This window comes from Loxodonta africana, chromosome 18 (genome assembly GCF_030014295.1).
Source record: "Loxodonta africana isolate mLoxAfr1 chromosome 18, mLoxAfr1.hap2, whole genome shotgun sequence".
Taxonomy (NCBI): Eukaryota; Metazoa; Chordata; class Mammalia; order Proboscidea; family Elephantidae; genus Loxodonta; species Loxodonta africana.
In genome coordinates this window covers 64,210,697-64,229,691 of record NC_087359.1, presented here as the reverse complement: position 1 = coordinate 64,229,691, position 18,995 = coordinate 64,210,697, and the positions used below count along the sequence as shown (strand labels likewise).

General features: G+C 49.6%; 1 protein-coding gene across 10 annotated transcripts in view; it reads right to left on the bottom strand.

The window, feature by feature from the left end:
* Nucleotides 1-18,995, bottom strand: part of RAP1GAP2 (RAP1 GTPase activating protein 2) — a 232,661-nt gene that overhangs the window by 178,628 nt on the left and 35,038 nt on the right. The window lies entirely within an intron of this gene.

Here is an 18,995-nt window from a genome sequence, read left to right as displayed (position 1 = left end):
CCATAATAAACAAGACAGATATTAATAAATACTGTCAAGGAGGTGGAGAAATTCGAACCCTCATGCATTACTAGTGGGAATGTAAAATGGTGAAGCTGCTGAATGAACTCATATTTTCCTCCTCATAAAGGCCATGGTGGAAGCTGCCCCAAAATAACAACTCCCTGCAAGAATTTTTTTCATGTATGCTAATTGACCTCTGTCATAATTCACAATGTCACACCCAAGGCCACACTGATTTTATCCACATCTTTCAAAATTTACATACTTTGGTTTTGTTCCTCTGCCTCTATCCTTCCCACCAAAAATGCCTTTTCCACCTTAGAGGGCTGCACTCCCCCAGCCCTACATGCACTTCGATCATTACAGCACTGCTACTCTGGAGCTTACCTTGATCTTCCCTGTCTTTCAGAAAGCAGACTCTGAAAATCAAAGCACTTCAGAGAACTGGGAACTGTCCATGACAGTGGATTTCGAACTGCAGTTTCCAAAGAAGGCTTTGTCCAAATGCCCCTTGGAACAGTACTCAAATCCAATCCCCTCTCAAACACACCATCATTTTCACAGGACCCACTGGACCGTCCTCCTGGAAGATGGTCAGAAAGAGTCAGAACCTTCAACTCATTCCACAACTCACTTAGAGAGCCGTTAAGCAAAGATTGACGACCACCACATCCATTTCTCCAGGAGGCAAAGCGAGGCTGGAGCCTGGAGCACAGGCCTCAGGATCTCCTAAGAGTGTCTGGCAGAAAATGCTGTCTCCTGGTTGTGAGCCCACAAGGTTACCTGTCTGTCTCATTATCATCCCCCATGCCACACCGACCTACCCCCACCCATACGTAAGGTTTCCAAGTAGCCTGGGAAGAGCAGAAGGATGACAAAGACCACCGGGCCATCACTGCAAGCTACATACAACAATTTCATCCCTTAAGGCCAAGGGCTAAAAGTGTTATCTGCACAGGCCTGTCAATTAGAGGTGCTGGAAAGATCGATGGATAGATCAAGACTTCTCGGAAGGATGAAGGAGGGGCCGAGTTTGGCCTGAGCCTGTGAGGAGAGAAGGGAGGAAGGAGGAACTTGGCAAATTTAACACCTAGCATTGAGTTTAGGGAGTGCTTAAGAAGGACTGCCAGCTGCAGCCTCTCCAGGCACCCCATGGCCAATGCCCCACAGAGCAAAGGTCAATAATGTGCATTGCATTGATTTCAGAAGCTTAAAGACAAAGAAACTCCAGATTACAACAAGGGAAGCAAAGGTCATTTAGCACCAAGATGAAATCAATTCTTCTCTCTCCTAGGATGAGGTTAAGTACATGGCCAAAGTCATCAAGATGGCAGGAGCAGCAGCCAAATGCAATGAAGCCAGGGGCTGGGAGGACCACCAATAGGTCAGCCTGCATTGGAGGGAAGAGCACGGTGCATCTGGGAGGAAGGAAAGATGCTATGGGCCTGGGGCATCCTGACCCTGGCCTATCCCTCCTAATCCTCTGGCCAGGTCCTCTGCTGTGACTCACTGTATCCCCCCAAGCTATGTCTGCCCAGGTCCATGCCCACTTGGCTACCTCCTCCACCTGTGCATGGCTGATCTTGACTACTAGTGAGATCACCACCACCAGACATCTTACTTCCGTCATCAGACATCTTACTTCCGTCATCAGGGGCCCAGGTGCCGCAGGAGGAGAGAGAGAACGGTTCTGACCAAACCCTCCTCACCCTCATGCAGCACTTTACGCCTTTCAGAAGCATCTTCACCCAGGTTATCTCACAGAAGCCTCACAATCCCTTTAGGCGGAGGCAGAAACTGAGGCTCAGGGAGATTAAATGCATAGGTGGTACAAACAGCTAACGAGCCCGGCTACTAACTGAAAGAAAGTTCTGGGGATCAACTTCTGAAAAATCAGCCAACACAAACCCTGTGCAGCACGGTTCCACTCCAACACACACTGGTTGCCATGAGTCGGAGTCAACTCGACAGCCACTGGATCACATCAGATCGCACCATGGTCAAGGGCCGAGCCAGAGCTAGAAGGTGCAGCTCCCCTCGCAGGGACTTTCCCACACCACTCCACATTCTATCCTCAGGATCAGGAGCTGGCCCCAGGCATCTGCCTTTCTAACCAGTACTTTTTCCTTCTCATTCCTCAAAACAGACCCAGGTTGTCTTAGAACACCCATCCCTCACATCCTAACTTCAGTGAGCTGGCTTGTTCATCCCGCCCTACAGATACAACGCTGGACGTCAGAGAACGAAAGAGAATCAAAGTCCAGGGAAGAATGGGGCACAGAGCTGGAGCGCTGGGCTCCAGAGGTCTACTGGCAGCTTTTTCTACTAGACAGTGTGTTCCCCACCTCAGTCATTCCTAGACCACCTGGAGGATTGCTGCCATCTTCCATACCATTTGTATCACCACCGCTATTTCACTTAAACTGACTCATTCTCGTGACTTAACACATTTAATTTAAAATGATGCTTTACATGACTACCACAAATGGAAAATCCGTATCACCAGCCATAAATAGGAGAGAACTCTTAAAAATTCGGAATACAAAACAAAACCACCTAAGTCCCAGGCAGGCAGTGCTCTCCACTAAAGGCCCTGAGCCAGAAGTCCTCTCTCTGTCATAAAAAGGAAGATCGGTAAGTGTTAAAATGGTGTTAAAGCCAGACTAGCATCAGCCTGAACCTTTCCCCTTGAAGAAATCACAAGGATAATAGAGAAATGAAAAGGGAAGAACTTTCTCACTAGGTGACTCAATGTTATTTCATGCTTAACCACCTTAAGTCATTTTATTGGAGATTCATCCTACACTGTGGGAAACATCACAAAAGACTACATTATGGAAACAGGGGACACGTGGGATGGGAGGCAACCCCATTACAGGAGCTACCCATGCCAGCTTCTCAAAGGCTTCCTGTTCAGTTGACCACCACGTCCTCCGGGGACACTCAGCTTCTGGACAAGCTCAGGGGCCTCCAGTCATCACCCAGGCGTCTCTGGCCCTGATGACCTTATCTTAGCTGTTGGCTTATGCAGAGCACAGCACAAATCACTCCAAAACTCCCCTGGAAATTAGGATCTAGCAGGGCCACTACAGGTTACCCCTAATTCCCAAGACATCTCTCTGTGCAGTCAGCTCCAATGACCCCCATTTGCCAGGAAGCTTTGGATCCAGGCACCCTAGTGGAGAAGGGAGATGTGCGCCAGTAACGTGTGTGGGCAGCTCCGTGGGAGCCCAGGAAGCTGTCCCAGAACCACCTTCCTCCACCGCAAGCCCCACACCTCTCACCCCATAGGTCGTCCGCCGTGTCTCTGAAATAGCCCAAGAGAAGGATGTTCAACACCCAGGAGCAAACAGCACCACTCAGAAGAGTAAACCCGACCAAGGCCAAGGATCGAAAGCAGAAAAATCCAAAAGCAGAGACCCAGCCAGGAAGAAAACAATCTCCAAACTTGCTCCGTGGCTGCCGGCGCGCCTTGCGCAGGGCAAGCAGATTTCGGCCCGGCGGGCAGCTCGCGGGCTCAGCCAAGTTGCAGAGAAGCAAATGGCATCACCAGCGCACTGGGCCACTCGGCCTGAGTCAGGGACTGTCGCCGGGCTGTATCAACGCTACCTGCGCCGCAGGACTCGGGAAGGGCACCCGAATCGGCAAATGCAGGAAGTGGAGGTTAAAGTCTTGGGGTCCTTCAGCCAAGGATGAACCCTGATGGGTCCTCTCTGCCGCCCTCCGACCCAGCCGATGTCCTGCCTGGGCTGCCTCCTACCAGCCAGTATCTGGGGCGAAGCTCTGCAATCGCTCTCCACCTCAGCACCAGGGGTGCAGTCTTTTTGCTATCAAACAGGGACCCAAACGCCTTTGAAAAGTCCACCCCAAAGAAAACAGGATTTGGCCCGGAAAGGGAGGAAAGGGTAGGCGGCGCGGCCAGTCTTTACCTTTTCTCTTTATTCTGTTTTCGGGATTTGTGCAGGAGTCCGATGAGCACCACGGCGGCGCGGATCCCCGCCTTTCGGCAATGCATCCTACCGGCCGGCTGGGACATGGCGAGGCCGCCGGCGGTCCCCGGCCGCGCCCTCGCTCGCCCGCCCGCCCTCCGCGCGCCCCCGCAGCCCGGCTCCTCGCGCTCTGCTCTGCCCGCGCCCGGCCCCAGCGCCCGCGCCCCGGCCCCCGGCCGCCCGCCGCGCATGGGCTCCGCCCCGCCTAGGTGCGCCCCGGGGGTCAGGTGACTGGGCGCTCACTTCCCAGCGACCTTCACCATCTCCTCCGGGCCCGCGGGGCGGCCGGCGCCCGCTCCACCGGGGCAGGCATTTCGGAGGCTCGCTCCGGGCGCGGCCGGGGCGGGCGGCTCCTGGGCTCTCACTCAGACGCGCCGCCGTGCCGGCACCTCGCCCTGGCCCCGCCTCCCGCGCCCCGGCCCCGGGTACCCCAGCTGGCCCCGGGCGCAGGCGGTTCGGTGGGCCAGACCCGCTGGGCGAGAGGGAGAGAGGCGCTCCCCTCGCCCTCTCCCAGTGCCCGGGCTTCCACCCTCGGACCGGCCGGACTGGCTGATATCTCCCACCCTTTCGCGTCCTCTCTCCGTCCTCTGCGCAGCACTCCCCGGCCGCCACCCCGCGTGCCCGCCGGCCGAGCCCCGGGCTCTCTCCCCAGGCAGAGGCGACTGACGCGCTCTCCCAGTCCGGCCCGCCGGGATACTTCTCCGATGCTGTCAGTGTTTAAAACAGAGGGAGAAAAAACATGCACCGAGAGGAAACGCGCGTCCTCAATCCAAGCGAAACTGCCTTCGCACAACGGCCACCGCCGCGGGCTTCCTCAGCCCCGTCACCCCCGGCAGGACAAGGCTGCAAGGCGGACAGAGGGTCCACCCAAGCGCCGGGCACTTGCCCTCCGCAACCCAAGGCTCTTGGACTGGCCGTGCAGCTGGGGAACGTTTAGACTCAGCTGGATGCTAGCTTCCACCACCCTCCGAGTCCGAGGAAGGATTGTCGAGCGGGGGTGGAGGGGTCTACCCCTGTGCTGGCTCCTACGTGGGCCGGGGTCAGCTCCCGGTGAACAATTGTTTTCCTGACCCTGGGAGTGTGACATTACATAGAGTCAATGATCAACTTCACAGCGGCTACATCTCTGCGTAGCCGCCCAGGTTGCCAGGGAGATGCAGGTGGAGCGCCCCCCCTCCACCCCGCCAGCGCCCAGGGCCCCAGCGCTGGCCAACGCACACACTCCGCAAGCGGTCTTCCCTCCTCCCGCACTCCGTGTGCAAGCTTCACCTTCACTTGGGAACGGGAGGACGGAAGATCACGCCTGCTCCTGGGGAAAAGGCCGCTAAGCTGTCCCTGCTATCCGGGCGGGGCCACGCTTACGCTCCCCTCACCCAATCTCATTGCTGCCCTGTCTAGCAGCCCCCCCTGCCCCCCACGCAGAACTACTAGCTTTGCTTCTCCTTCCATCCCTCTAGGGGAAGAGCAGCGGGCGAGGGGCTGGAGGGAATTAAAACAAGCCAATTAGTCCATCTTTGGAAACAGCCCCGTTACGGCCAAAAGAGGTCCCTGAGGCAATTTGCCTTGTTTTTTATACAGTCTGATGATGTCCAACGCAGCAAGCACACAAATCCAGGCAGGGAAGGGGACCCTGCTGGAGAGTGGATGGGGCTGCAAATGAATTTAAGGAGCGAGAGGCCTCAGCCCGGCCTCTCTAGCCAGCCCAGCTCCTTCCTGGCATTGGAGTTGGAGTGGAGAGGAGCGAGCACCAGGGTGGTTCCAAAATGCTCTGGTTTATTTATGAAGCATCCATTAGCAGTGGCCTGGTGCCCCCTGGGCCTGCCTGGGTGGTGGGGGATCACAGATATAGCACCGGACATCTATTTATAGCCACAGATGCGAGTGACCCAGGCCCCACCCCTGGGGCTGGCAATGAGGCTGCCTGCAAGGAGTATACCAGTAGTGACCTGAGAATGGGCCGGGAAGAACTGGGGGGATTAGTGTCCTCAGTGGGACCAGAGCAGACAGAGCCCTGGTGCAGCCCAGGCTTCCCCTGCCAGCTGTACCACATAGGACCAAGCTGACGGACTACTTCAGCTAGAAGCAGGGAGGGTGATGTGGCTCTGGCCATAGGTCTACTTAGCATGGCATGTATTTCATCCACACAGAGAAGGCTGCGTTTCTGTGGAAGGCCTAACCATCCCCCATGGGCTGGAGTGTGGGTAGCCCCGACACTGCCTACCCACACTCACTGCCTGAGAGATAGCTCAGGTCAAGTGGATCAGTGGGCAACAGGGCATTGGGGTGAAGACGCAAAATCTTCCTGCCAAGCAGGTTTCTTTATTCATTTTTGCTCCTGGGTTCCAGGACCTCTCAGTCACTATGCAACCTCAATGTTTCTAGCCCCAAAGTGGCTGAAAACACAAGGCTGTCTCCAAAAGACCATGGACCTCTCGGATTCTGATTCCTGGGACCCTAAGAGACAGATGTTTCCTGGGAGAGGAGGCCCTTCCTTCTGCTCCTGTCCCCACAAGACTTCCATCCTTGGGGTACAGACAGGGCCACTCAAACTCCTCTGCTTAACCCCTGTGTCAGCTCCCACCTCACCCACACCCCACACAGGAAACACCAAAACTTAAGAAAACCCATCTGTGGAATTTAATTTATGCTAGACTTTGGAGTCCCCAGGTGGTGAAAACAGTTATCACACTCAGCTGCTAACCAAAAGGTTGGAGGTTTGAGTCCACCCTGAGGTGCCTCAGAAGAAGGGCCTGATGATTTGCTTTTGGGAAGATTATTGCCAAGAAAACACTATGGAGTAGAGTTGTACTCTGTGACACATGGGGTTGCCAGGAGTCAGAATTGACTGGATGGCAATCTTTTTTTAATGCTAGACTTGCCCATTCCACCAACTTTTATTAGACACTTATTGTGCATCCAGATTTGTGCAAAAGACTAGGCTGAGAGAGAAATGAAGACATAATCCTTGCCCAGAACAAGCAGGGCTAACAAACATGGAACACTGTTCTGGGCTGCCTTGTGCACTGTGACCCAGCCAAAGTTTCTCAAAATTAGGCCATTCACTTACCGCCTTTACAATTTTTTGTCTTAACATCACACTACTTGATTATTTACTTACGATTTTGCCTTAATTAAGTCAACTCACTTTTTTACTTCATTAATTTTAAAAGAAAACATTACCACCCTAAATGAAATACCATTATTACTTGCCATTAATACCATGTAAACAAATAGGAAACGTACTAAATTCTAGCTCAATACTGTTGCCTGAAGAAGGCTCCAGGGCTGAAGCACCTCTGATGAAAAGAAAAATAAATCGTTAGGTATTAAGGACACACTTGTACCAAACTAAGTCACTGTCCTGGAAGAAATCACAAAGTTTGAGAGAGAACTGAGAAGGGAACAATTCACACTGGTCACTCGAAGGTCTTCTAAGGCCACATCCATGGGCCACCTTGGGGTGGACAGAGACAGCTGGACACTGAATTCAGACCACAGGAGCCACATCAGGAAGGACTGCAGTAGTTAAAGAAGGGGTCTTTGCCCAGAGCCCGTCCCACCCAGCAGCAGACCCCCACCAGTGCCCCCACCTGGCACCAGCGCTCACAGGCTGGAATGCTGCATTGGATGGCCTCACTGTCTAAGCAGGTTGGCAGGGGCTCCCGCCTAGAGGCAACCCCCAGCTCACAAGACCTCAAAGGCCTGTTCCAGCCCCCCACTTCCCCCCCCTGCCCCCAGAGCCCACAGTCCCTGAGAACAAAGTATTAGCCAGCTGCCAGCCTGGGTCTCTGCCCCAATCCAGGAGAAACCCAAAGGCAGAGGTGGCCTGGGTGGGAGCAGAGATGGGGGAGGGGACAGGAAGTTAATCATGAACAGAGGGTAGGCAGCTGCACTGCTCCTTCCTAAGGGCCAGTGGGTTGAGACAGGCAGATACGCATGCATGGTCTGGAAGAAAAGGGCCTTCTGTGCCTGGGAACCCACTCTGGGAGGCACATCCATGTGAAACCGGGAATGGGCTTGGCTGCCAGCACCCCTGGGTCTCAGAGAACCCAGAGCTGTCTGGGGCTGAGCGCTGCCTCCCCACCCCACCCCACCTCCAACTTCCAGTGGCTCTGCCACTCTGCAAAATGGCTGCAACCATTTTCGGAGCCCTGGTGGCCCAATAGCTAAGCGCTCAGCTGCCAACCAAAGGTTGGAGGTTGAACCCACCCAGCCACTCAACAGCAGAAAGGTTTGGGGATCTACTTCGGTAAAGATCGTTGTTGTGTGCTTGGAGTCAATTCTGACTCATAGTGACCCTATAGGACAGAGTAGAACTGCCCCATAGGGTTTCCTGGCCTGTAACCTTTAGGAGAGCACATAGCCATTTCTTTTCTCCCAGATAGTCGCTGGGTGGGTTCAAACCACCGACCTTTCCGTTAGCGGTAGAGCAGTTAACCATCGTGCCACCAGGGCTCCTTCCGTAAAGATTAGAGCCTAGAAAACCCTGCGGGGCAGTTCTATTCTGTCACATGGGGTAACTATGAGTTGAAGTCAACTCGACAACACCCTCAAACAACAACAACATGGGAGAAAAGAGACATAGAGCAAGGAAGGTGGGCTCTTTTTGAAAACCAGATATCCTCAGATGTCCAGCCCCTCCCCTTTTGCAGGGGAGAGGGGCCCCAGCCATTCCATGGGTCACACAACCCCTGAAGCAATTCTCCTATGTTTTTTTTTTTTTTAACGTACAACCTCAGACGTGCCCAGGACAGGCCAGCACCCCCACACTTTTGCCTGGGGCGGGATGGGGGGCACATACCCCGTCGGGGAAGTCACTCAGTAGCCCCGTGTACGCCTCACTTCCGCTGAGCACTCACACCTGACATTGGTTCTTGGCAGGTACAGCAGCGCCCCCTGCTGGGCACAGCACAATTGCTGCTCTGAGATACTACCGTACGAAGGAAAGAGAGGAGACAGAAGGAGAGGACCAAGTCCGGAGAAAAGGGAGACGAGACAGAGAGAGAGAGATTGAAAGGTCATTTAAGGTAGGGGGACTGTCTCTATCTTTAGGAGAGAGAGACAGGACTGTCTGCCAACACGCTGACTCTTCCCCTCCCAGTGCCGGGACCAGTCCTGGAGGCTCCATTCCACCACGACAGAATCTTTCAGCAAGGGTAACCGGCCTTGGGAACTGCAGCTCACTCCGACTTTCCTAGACCCACCCATGGCATATAAAGCAAAGGATTTGGTGAGAAACTGGCTCAGGCTTTGGAAATGAATCTTGGTGACTGGTGTAGCATTTCTGAGCGTCAGGGAAAAGAAACCACACCTGAAGAAGCCCACAGACCCCACTCAGAAGGGGGATTCAGCCCTTGGACTGTACATAATTTGGTACCCAACGCCATCAAGGGGGAGCCCGCAAGGCACGATGCCAACCAGAACCTTTGCTGATTACCTGCTCAGAGATTACAAAAGCGAGGCAGCCTGGAAGAAAACAAAGGAGTTCATCTAGCGTTTGGGTTGCTGAAGATGTTTAAAATATATTTTGATCATTTGTGGATTTTTGAGTTTTTGCTAAGCTTCGTGACTCTAATTTTTCCCACAGCGGAAGCATTCACTGTGAGTTGAAATTTCTCGTGAACACGAAGAGAATTTAGCACAGAGGCTGCAAAGGGGCCAGACGGAGAGTCAGGAGACCATGAGGCCTGGGGCCAGGTGGCCTGCAACAGGGTTCCCATCACACCCAGGGTCTCCAGCCCCCACCTCACTAATTACCAAGCCTCCCCCAGCTGCTGCTACCACAGAAGCCACTTCCAACTTGGAGGTTTCTGGGGCTGAGTGGAAAAGTCAGGAGGGAAGCTGTCTTTCCATAACATTAGCAATATTGCTTAGCAACATCTCTCAAAGCAAGAGCCAGCAGACTCTCCAAAAACCTATTCTGTTTGGCTCTACAAAGAATAGTTGCTTTCTTATATGTGCAGTATTTATATACTATTTTATATCATCGGCGATGCCTTCTGTGCTGGGCCTTCTCGGGAGAGAACCTATTACCCCTGAGTGAGCTTTTCAGCCAACTAGAGCTTTGAGTAGCACATCTGTGTGCTTGCTTGTTTTTCTTGTAATGACTTTGGCTAGAAATTTCTCTAAAATGTCTTACATACTTTTGTCCTTTTTAAAGATCGTTTTTATGTAACTTTTTTCTTGATGAGTCAGGGCCATTGTTGTGAATACCAGCTACTATACTGAGCTAAAATGCAGGTATGAACAGACAGGCCATTGAGATCACTGGCCCCTTTGTCCCTACACTTAATGGCCCCAAACAGCTGTGCTGCAAAGACACTACCATTAAAAAAAAAACTGTTGCTGTTGAGTTGATTCCAACTCATAGTGACCCTATAGGACAGAGTAGAGCTGCCCTATAGAGTTTCCAAGGAGCGCAAAGTGGATTCCAAGGTGGATTCAAACTGTCAACCTTTTGGTTAGCGGATGTAGCTCTTAACCACTACGCCACCAGGGTTTCCAAAGACACTGTAAAAAACCAAACCCAGTGCTGTCGAGTCAATTCTCTGTAGTGAGAGTAAAACACAGACCCTGCAGTCAGACAACCCTGGGTTAGAATTACGCCTCCAGCTTTTACTACCTATGTGGCCTTGGGATAGGAAATTTAACCTCTCTGAGCCTCACTTTCTTCATCTGTAAAATGGGGATAACAATAGTTATAACAATGCGCCAATAACCCACTAAGGTTACTGCAAGGATTAAAAGGATTACATGTACGGTCCTTATAAAGACTTGTATAAGAGTGTTCATAGCAGCTTTATTCAAAATAGCCAAAGTTTGAAAATGGCCCAGGTGCCCATCAACAAACTGTGGTATATCCATACAGTGGAATACCACTCAGAAGTAAAAAGGAACAAAATACCAATACACGCAACAACAAAGATGAATCTCAAAAACACTGCTAAGGCACTGCTGTATGTGGTTGAGTATTTATTTAAATATAGACCCTTGTGGTCCAATCTAGGACTTAGGTGGCCATTGTGGCCTGTCTGCATTCTCTTCGCACTCCACTGGGGTATATGCATGCGTGCACACGTGCATGCTCAGGGATGTGGACATGGTGCAGAGGGTTCAGGCCAGGAGGTGATGGGACAGGAGCACAGGGACACAGCACTTCTCCTTCGATTCAGCAACACACAGGTCACCATGTGGATTGCAGACTGCCCTGGATTCCTAGTTTATTCGTGGTCAACCAGAAAATTCATAGGTTGGGGCTCTATCTACCTGGTGAAGTTGTTTTTCATTTGTTTGTTTGTTTGTTTGTTTCTTGTTTGAATTAATCCTTTGCCTCTACATGCACCTGAAGAACTATGGGTTGGATACTCTTTTGCAGAGGGAAATTACCCTTATTGGTTAGCATAATAATCAAAACCTTTCTACTTAGCTGGCAACACAGTTCCCCACATAAAAGATGCTGGACTCCAACACTTTGATATGTTAATGGCTCTTTCTCGCACCCTGACATTAAGTCCTTTTAGCCTTAAAGACAAACACAAAGCTTATCTTCCATATTGACACAGACTCCCAAGCTTCTTCCAGACTTGGCCCCGCCCAGAACTGAGCTCTGTGTCTCCTGCTCAGCAGCTGTTCCTAAAATTTGCAAGCCTTGTACCAGACCTGCTTTCCGGGCCTTTCAGCTATGTCCCTCAGGAAAGTTCTTTCAGCTGTCTAGCCTGCATCACTCCTGTTGTAATCTAAGCTCTCTTTTCCTAAGCAACTCTCCCACCCTTAGGAAAAACTGCATCCAGTTCCCACTGTCCTAGACCTTCCCCAAGTCCCAAGGTAAGTTCAGAAACTGCATTGGTTGTTTCTTTTCACCCCGCAGCGACTCAGAAGTCTGCTTCTCTCCACCTCCCCCCTGCTCCAGCCTCCCTGACTCTCTGAACAGACAAAAACCAGGATGGGGGTGCCATGGGTCACAAATAATGTGTTACAGCTAATAACCAAAGTACCATAGTTTGCAAATCATTTCCTTCTTTTTTAATACATCAGAGCAGTTTCAACGTTCTGAAACATTCCCCTCACTCGGGGAGCTGGGCTCTGGAGCGTGCTATTGCGTGGACACCATCCATCATCTCTCTGTCACAGCGCGGGAGACGTGGGGAAGCGTGTTCCACGATACGGTCTCAAGGCAACGTCAGCAGTGACCTTTGTGTGGCCCCGTGTCCCTTATTAGATTCGCTCTCTTCAAGGGCTGGGGAAAGTGAGAGACTGTCCTTCCTTGGAGAACCTGGGGTGGGCGGAGTCTCAGTGCAGCCTCGCCCCCCAAGGCAGTGGGAAGCGCAGGATACGTGTAAACAGTTTGTTGTGAGTGTAATGCCACCAAACGCTCCAACGCGGAAATCCACTGAGCTGGCTTTTCAGCTACTGAGCTGGCTTTTCAGCTGCAGAGCCGTCCTAAATCAATGTCACTTCCCCAGGGCGGCCTTCCCTGACCACTCACCTAGAGCACACCCCGGCTAGGTTATTCTGCACCTCTGGTTTGTTTTCTGCAAGCAGTCATTCTAGCTTCCAGGATTATTCTTTCTTTTAATTGATTTATCTGTTTGCTTGGTTTGGGTCTGTTTCCCCTAGTGTAATGTAAGCTCCATGGGGGCCAGGACTGTGTGTCTCTTATTGATCAGTATCTTCTCCCTAACCACCCCCCACCCCACTGCATGCCTAGGATGGTACCTGACCATTCTTTAAAAAAGAAGAAAAAAAATCCAAATCCATTATCACTGAGTTTAATTCTGACTCATGGCAACCCCATGTATTATAGAGTACAACTGTGCCATAGGGTTTTCTTGACTGGTAAGGCTTTTCTTACACAGCACCACAAGGTGGGTTCAAACCACCAACTTTTAGTTTAGTAGCCAAGAGCAACCTGGTTGTGCCACCCAGAGACCATCTAATCCTCAATAAATATTACCGAGAGGGAAAGAAGATGGGCAAAAAAGAGGAAGAGAAGAAAAAAAAAAAATGAGGGAGGGTATCCTCCCTCCCGAAAGGTGCCCTGGTGGCTCAATGGTTATGTGGTCGGCTGTTAACTGAAAGGTTAGCGGCTTGAACCCACCAGCAGCTCCGCAGAAGAAAGATGTGGCAGTCTGCTTCAGTAAAGATTACAGTCTTGGAAACCTGATGGGGCAGTTCTACTCTGTCCTATAGGATCACTATGAGTCAGAATTGACTCGATGGCAATGGGTTTGGTTTTTGGTTTTACTGCCTACCTCCGCCGCCCCAGGAGGATTACGTCCCAGAGTCCAAGCCTCCTTTGCCCCTGAAAAAAATGTCTTAGGCTTCTGACTTGAAGAATTGGACTAGCCGAGGGGACGGGAGGACAGGGCAGCAGCATGGTCCCAGGGATGGAGACCCATCCTCCATCTTCTCCCAGGAGGTGTCTAAAAGGATGCCTGCTACTTGGTAATCTTAATAACAGACAAAATAGGCTGTAAGTCAGAATCTGTCATAAGAGGCAAAAAAGGACACCACAGAATGATAAAAGGGTCAATTCATCAAGAAGATGTAACAATTATAAATATTTATGCACCTAACCTCAGAGCCCCCAAATTTACCAAGCAAACACTGACAAAACTGAAGGGAGAAATAGACAGATCTACAATATCAGTTTAAAAAAAAGTCTTTGGGTTGATTCCGATTCATAGCGACCCCATGTAGAACTGCTCCATAGGGTTTTCTTGGCTATAATTTTTATGGAAGCAGTTCACCAGCCCTTTCTTCTGTGGTGCCACTGGGGGGGTTCAAACCACCAACCTTTAGGTTAGCAGCCAATCATAAGCCGCTTGCACCACACAGGCTCCTTACAATAACAGTAAAACCCAAATCCCCAGTGCCATCCAGTCAATTCCGACTCATAGCGAGAGACATTTAAAAAGATGCCTGCATGGAGCTGGCTCCATGAGGTGGACATCACCAGCCGAGTGGCCCCTGCCTCAGCTGTGTGAGCCAGCCCTGCTCACCCTCAAGCAGGAGAATCAACTTGGAGGGTAATAAACACTCCCCCCACCTTGGTATAGTATTTTACAGCATGCAAGTACTTTCATACCTATTATTCCATTTGAAATTCACAGCTCTGTAAGGAAGGAATATAACTAACATCCCCATTTGCTAGATGAATAAACTGAGATCCGGAGAGGTTAACACTTCTGTCCAGGATCACACAGTTACTAAGAAGCAGAGCTGGGACCCAGACACAAGTATTTCTGTAGATGCTGACTTCCACAAAATCCAGAAGACTGGAGACTCCCAGAAGACTGGAGACTCCCAGAGACTGGACACGGGCTCAGTCAATCAGATGCTCATTATGTTTGTCACCAGAAAAGCCTGCTTTTCTGCTGCTCACCACCCATAGCCCTTCTTCTGGTTGACAGTACCTTGACTCTCCCTTGGGGACTACTCTGATACCACTATAGGTTTTTGTGGTTCAAGTGGGGCTGTCCCTCTCTCAACCCACCCACCCCGAGCTCTGGGTTAGGCTAGGCACATGGCCCAGACCTGGCCAATCCAGGTATTCCATGCACCAGTCCACAGTGATTGCTTCAGGGATGGGGTTGTAAACCAAGTTGATCCAAACAGAGTGAACACCTGAACTTTTGCTGGTACCTTTAGGAAGGAAAAGCTCACTACCCACTGGGGTTTCCAAAGTGGGGGGATCTCAGCCTGGAGCTGCTGGTGGCTGTCTTGTAACATGAGAAGAGAGTTGCCTGTGAATGAAGTGAATGCAGATGAAAGTAGAGCCGAGAGATAAGGACCAAAAGATGGTCCAGTGATCTTGTCTGACCACCCGGATCCTGCCATTCCTGAAGCCAGTTTTTCTTAAACTTATCAGTTACAAGAGCTATCTTGGGTTTTGTTTTTGGCCCCTTTTTGCTTAAGCCAGCTTGAGTTAGGTTTCTATCACTAGGAACCTAGTTAATTGACATAGCAGATCTCTACTCAAAGGGCAAAGAAACACATGAGGATGCAAAATAACAGCTGTAGACAAGTAAGAAGGAGGCAGCAAGTAAGGGCAAAGGCCATGCCACTCTGAAGGTGGCCATGAGGAAGCCTTCCCAGGAGGAGCCCCTGGGGCTACTTCCCCAAAGCCAAGCACACCCAGATGCACTAACCTGCCCCATAAGTGACAGGCTTAGGGACAGTCTGTGGACCACCCTCTTGACCCTGCCCAAGGGGAAGGCACAAACTGGCCCTGATGATAAGACAAGGGATTTTCCCTTTCTCTGCATTCTGGTCATTCAGGTCACTCACTCCCTCTTTCTTCAGGAAAACCAAGGACTATTCAAGAAAAATGCTGGGAAAAAAGGTACATTCAGACGAATCCAAAATGTGGGACATTCTACAAAACAACTTGCCAGCTCTCTTCAAAAGAGTCAGCATGAAAAAGGTGTGGGAGGGCACAGCTGTTCTATATTTGAAGAGATGAAAGAGACGTGACAACCCAATGCAATGAGTGACGATCAACACTGTTAACAAAATAATCCAGCATACAGTCCATATTCAAATGTGGAGACAACTAGGAACATGTCAACACAGAGTGATATTAGATTAGATTATTAAATTAATCTCAGTATTCCTATGTCTAATAATGATATTGTGCTTATATGTCAGACAATGACATTTTTGGGAGACACCTGCTTAAGTATTTAAGTGTGAGGTGTCGTGATGCCTGCAACTTAATTTATCTACCATTATACAGAGAAAGAGAGAGAAAGAACTACTGTGGCAAAATGTTCAGTGGTGAATCTAGGTGAATGTAAGTATTCTTGTATTATTCTTCTAATTTTTGGGTAGGTTGATAATTTTGAAAACGAAAAATCAGAGTGCGGAGGAAGGCTGCATCACCCTTGCCTATGTTGTTGTGTGCTGTCAAGTGCATTCCGACTCACAGCGACCCTATAGGACAGAGGAGAACTGCCCCATAGGATTGTAATCTTTTATGGAAACAGACTGCCAAATCTTTTTCCCATGGAGCAGCTGGTGGATTTGAACTGCTGACCTATCAGTTAGCAGCTGAGCACATAACCACTATGCCACCAGGGCTCCTTGCCTTGTACTATAAAAACCAAAACCAAACCCGTTGCCGTTGAGTGAATTCTGACTCATAGCAACCCTATTGGACAGAGCAGAACTGTCCCATAGAGTTTCCTAGGCTGCAATCTTTACGCAAGCAGATCCTCAGGTCTTTTCTCCTGCAGAGCCGCTGGTGGGTTCGAACCACCAACCTTTCAGTAAGCAGCCAGGCGCTTAACCATTGCACAACCAGGTTCCCTTGCCTATACTTGCCCTCAAATCTGCACACACATATGTGCACACATGCAACACCATGCATGTAAACACATTCTGCAACGCCACAGACTAGTGTGGAAAGGACTCTGGGCCAGAAGTCAGCAGAACCAGCTTCTGGACCAGATCTGTCCTCTCACTACGTGGATGTCCCTTTCCTAGGTCTCTTTTCTCAGCCGTAAAGTGAGGGACAAAGCTTCTGTAAGCACTCACAAGATGCTATGTAAGGATTTGGGTGGGTGGAGTAGCATCGTGAAGGGGTTCAGATCTGAAGCCAAGCCCTTTTTGAGATGGTCCTTCCATCTTAAGGTCCTCTCTCAGGAGGTGGGTATAGGTGGCAGAAACTGTCCAAGGTCACTCCTCCTTCTCTCCCAACCACCCAATTCCAGGCCTCTCAGGGGACCCAGTTCTTACAACCAGACCCTGGGGTTAAGATGGCAGGTAACATCTCAGGACTAGTGCCATGAGAATTGGACAGCTCATTTCAACCAGCAAAGCTGTGACTTCCCCAAGGTGCCCTCGGGGCACAACCTATATCTTAATAACTGTGATAAGGGTGAAAAGCCAAGGCCAGCCCCTCAGAACGCAGCTAGGGAAGTGAATGCATTCAGTCCCGTGTCAACTCCCAGGCCACCTCTCTGGTCAGTAAAGCCCTCTGGATTCCCAGGGCTTCTGAAGAAAGGAAAACCAGGAGACTCTCAGCAAATGGCCACACCGCAGAGGCCCCAGGCAGATGCCAGAACTGCAGAGGGCAAGCGTCCACCTGGCTAACGAGGGACCGTGCTTGTCTAGGTAGAGGGTATGGCAGGCAACACACAGCCAGAGAAACACAGAGGATGAGAAATCAGGGAAGTGCCACTATGACAAGCAGATAGGATGTTTCACCCACCAGACTGGCAAAATGTACACGCCTACTAGTGGTGGGCGTTGAAATTGGAGAGCAATTTAGCAGTATTATAACACTAAAATGTCATCTACCCTATCACTCCTAAGATGTAGTCCTCTAGGGAGAGACACATGTGTACAGAGACAAGCACAAGGATGTTCACCAGAGCACAGAGTAAAAAAATACGGAAATAACCATTTAGAGGGGAAATGGACAGGTAGAACGTGGTATATGCATAAACTGGACACTCTGCAGTGGTTAGAAGGAATAACAGAAGCCTATATGTAGCAACATGAGTGGATCCCAAAACAGTAAGTGAAAACAGTAAGGTGCAGATAGACCAATGGAACAGAAATGAGAATCCAGACATAAATCCATCTACATATGAGCAGTTGATATTTGACAAAGGCCCCAAAACAGTTAAATGGGGAAAGGACAATCTTTTTAACAAATGGTGCTGGCATCACTGGATATCCATCTGCAAAAAAAAAATGAAACAAGACCCATATCTCACACCATGCACAAAAATGAGCTCAAAATGGATCAAAGACCTAAATATAAAATCTAAAACGATAAAGATCATGGAAGAAAAAATAGGGACAATGTTAGGAGCCCTAATGCATGGCATAAACAGTATACAAAACATTACTAACAATGCAGAAGAAAAACTAGATAACTGGGAGCTCCTAAAAAATCAACCACCTATGCTCATCCAAAGACTTCACCAAGAGTAAAAAGACTACCTACAGACTGGGAAAAAATTTTTAGCTATGACATTTCCGATCAGCGTCTGATCTCTAAAATCTACATGATACTGCAAAAACTCAACTACAAAAAGACAAATAACCCAATTAAAAAATGGGCAAAAGATATGAACAGACACTTCAATAAAGAAGACATTCAAGTAGCTAACAGATACATGAGGAAATGTTCATGATCATTAACCATTAGAGAAATGCAAATCGAAACTACAATGAGATTTCATCTCACTTCAACAAGGCTGGCATTAATCCAAAAAATACACAACAATAAATGTTGGAGAGGCTGTGGAGAGATTGGAACACTTATACACTGCTGGTGGGAATGTAAAATGGTACAACCACTTTGGAAATCGATTTGGCACTTCCTTAAAGAGCTAGAAATAGAACTACCATATGACCCACCAATCCCACTCCTTGGAATACATCCTAGGGAAATAAGAGCCTTTACACGAACAGATATATGCACACTCATGTTCATTGCAGCACTGTTTACAATAGCAAAAAGATGGAAGCAACCAAAGTGCCCATCAACGGAAGAATGGATAAATAAATTATGGTATATTCACACAATGGAATACTACGCATTGATAAAGAACAGTGATGAATCTGTGAAACATTTCATAACATGGACGAATCTGGAAGGCATTATGCTGAGTGAAATTTTTCAGTTGTAAAAAGACAAATATTGTATAAGACCACTATTATAAGAACTCAAGGAATAGTTTAAACAGAGAAGAAAATATTCTTTGATGGTTATCAGGAGGGAGGGAGGGTGGGAGGGGGGTATTCACTAATTAGATAGTAGATAAGAACTACTTTAGGTGCTGGGAAAGATAACACACAATACAGGCAAGGTCAGCATAACGGGACTAAACGAAAAGCAAAGAAGTTTCCGGAATAAACTGAATGGTTCAAAGGCCAGCGTAGCAGGGGTGGGGGTTTGGGGGCCATGATTTCAGGGGACATCTAAATCAACTGGCATAATAAAATCTATTAAGAAAACATTTTGCATCCCACCTTGGAGAGAGGCAT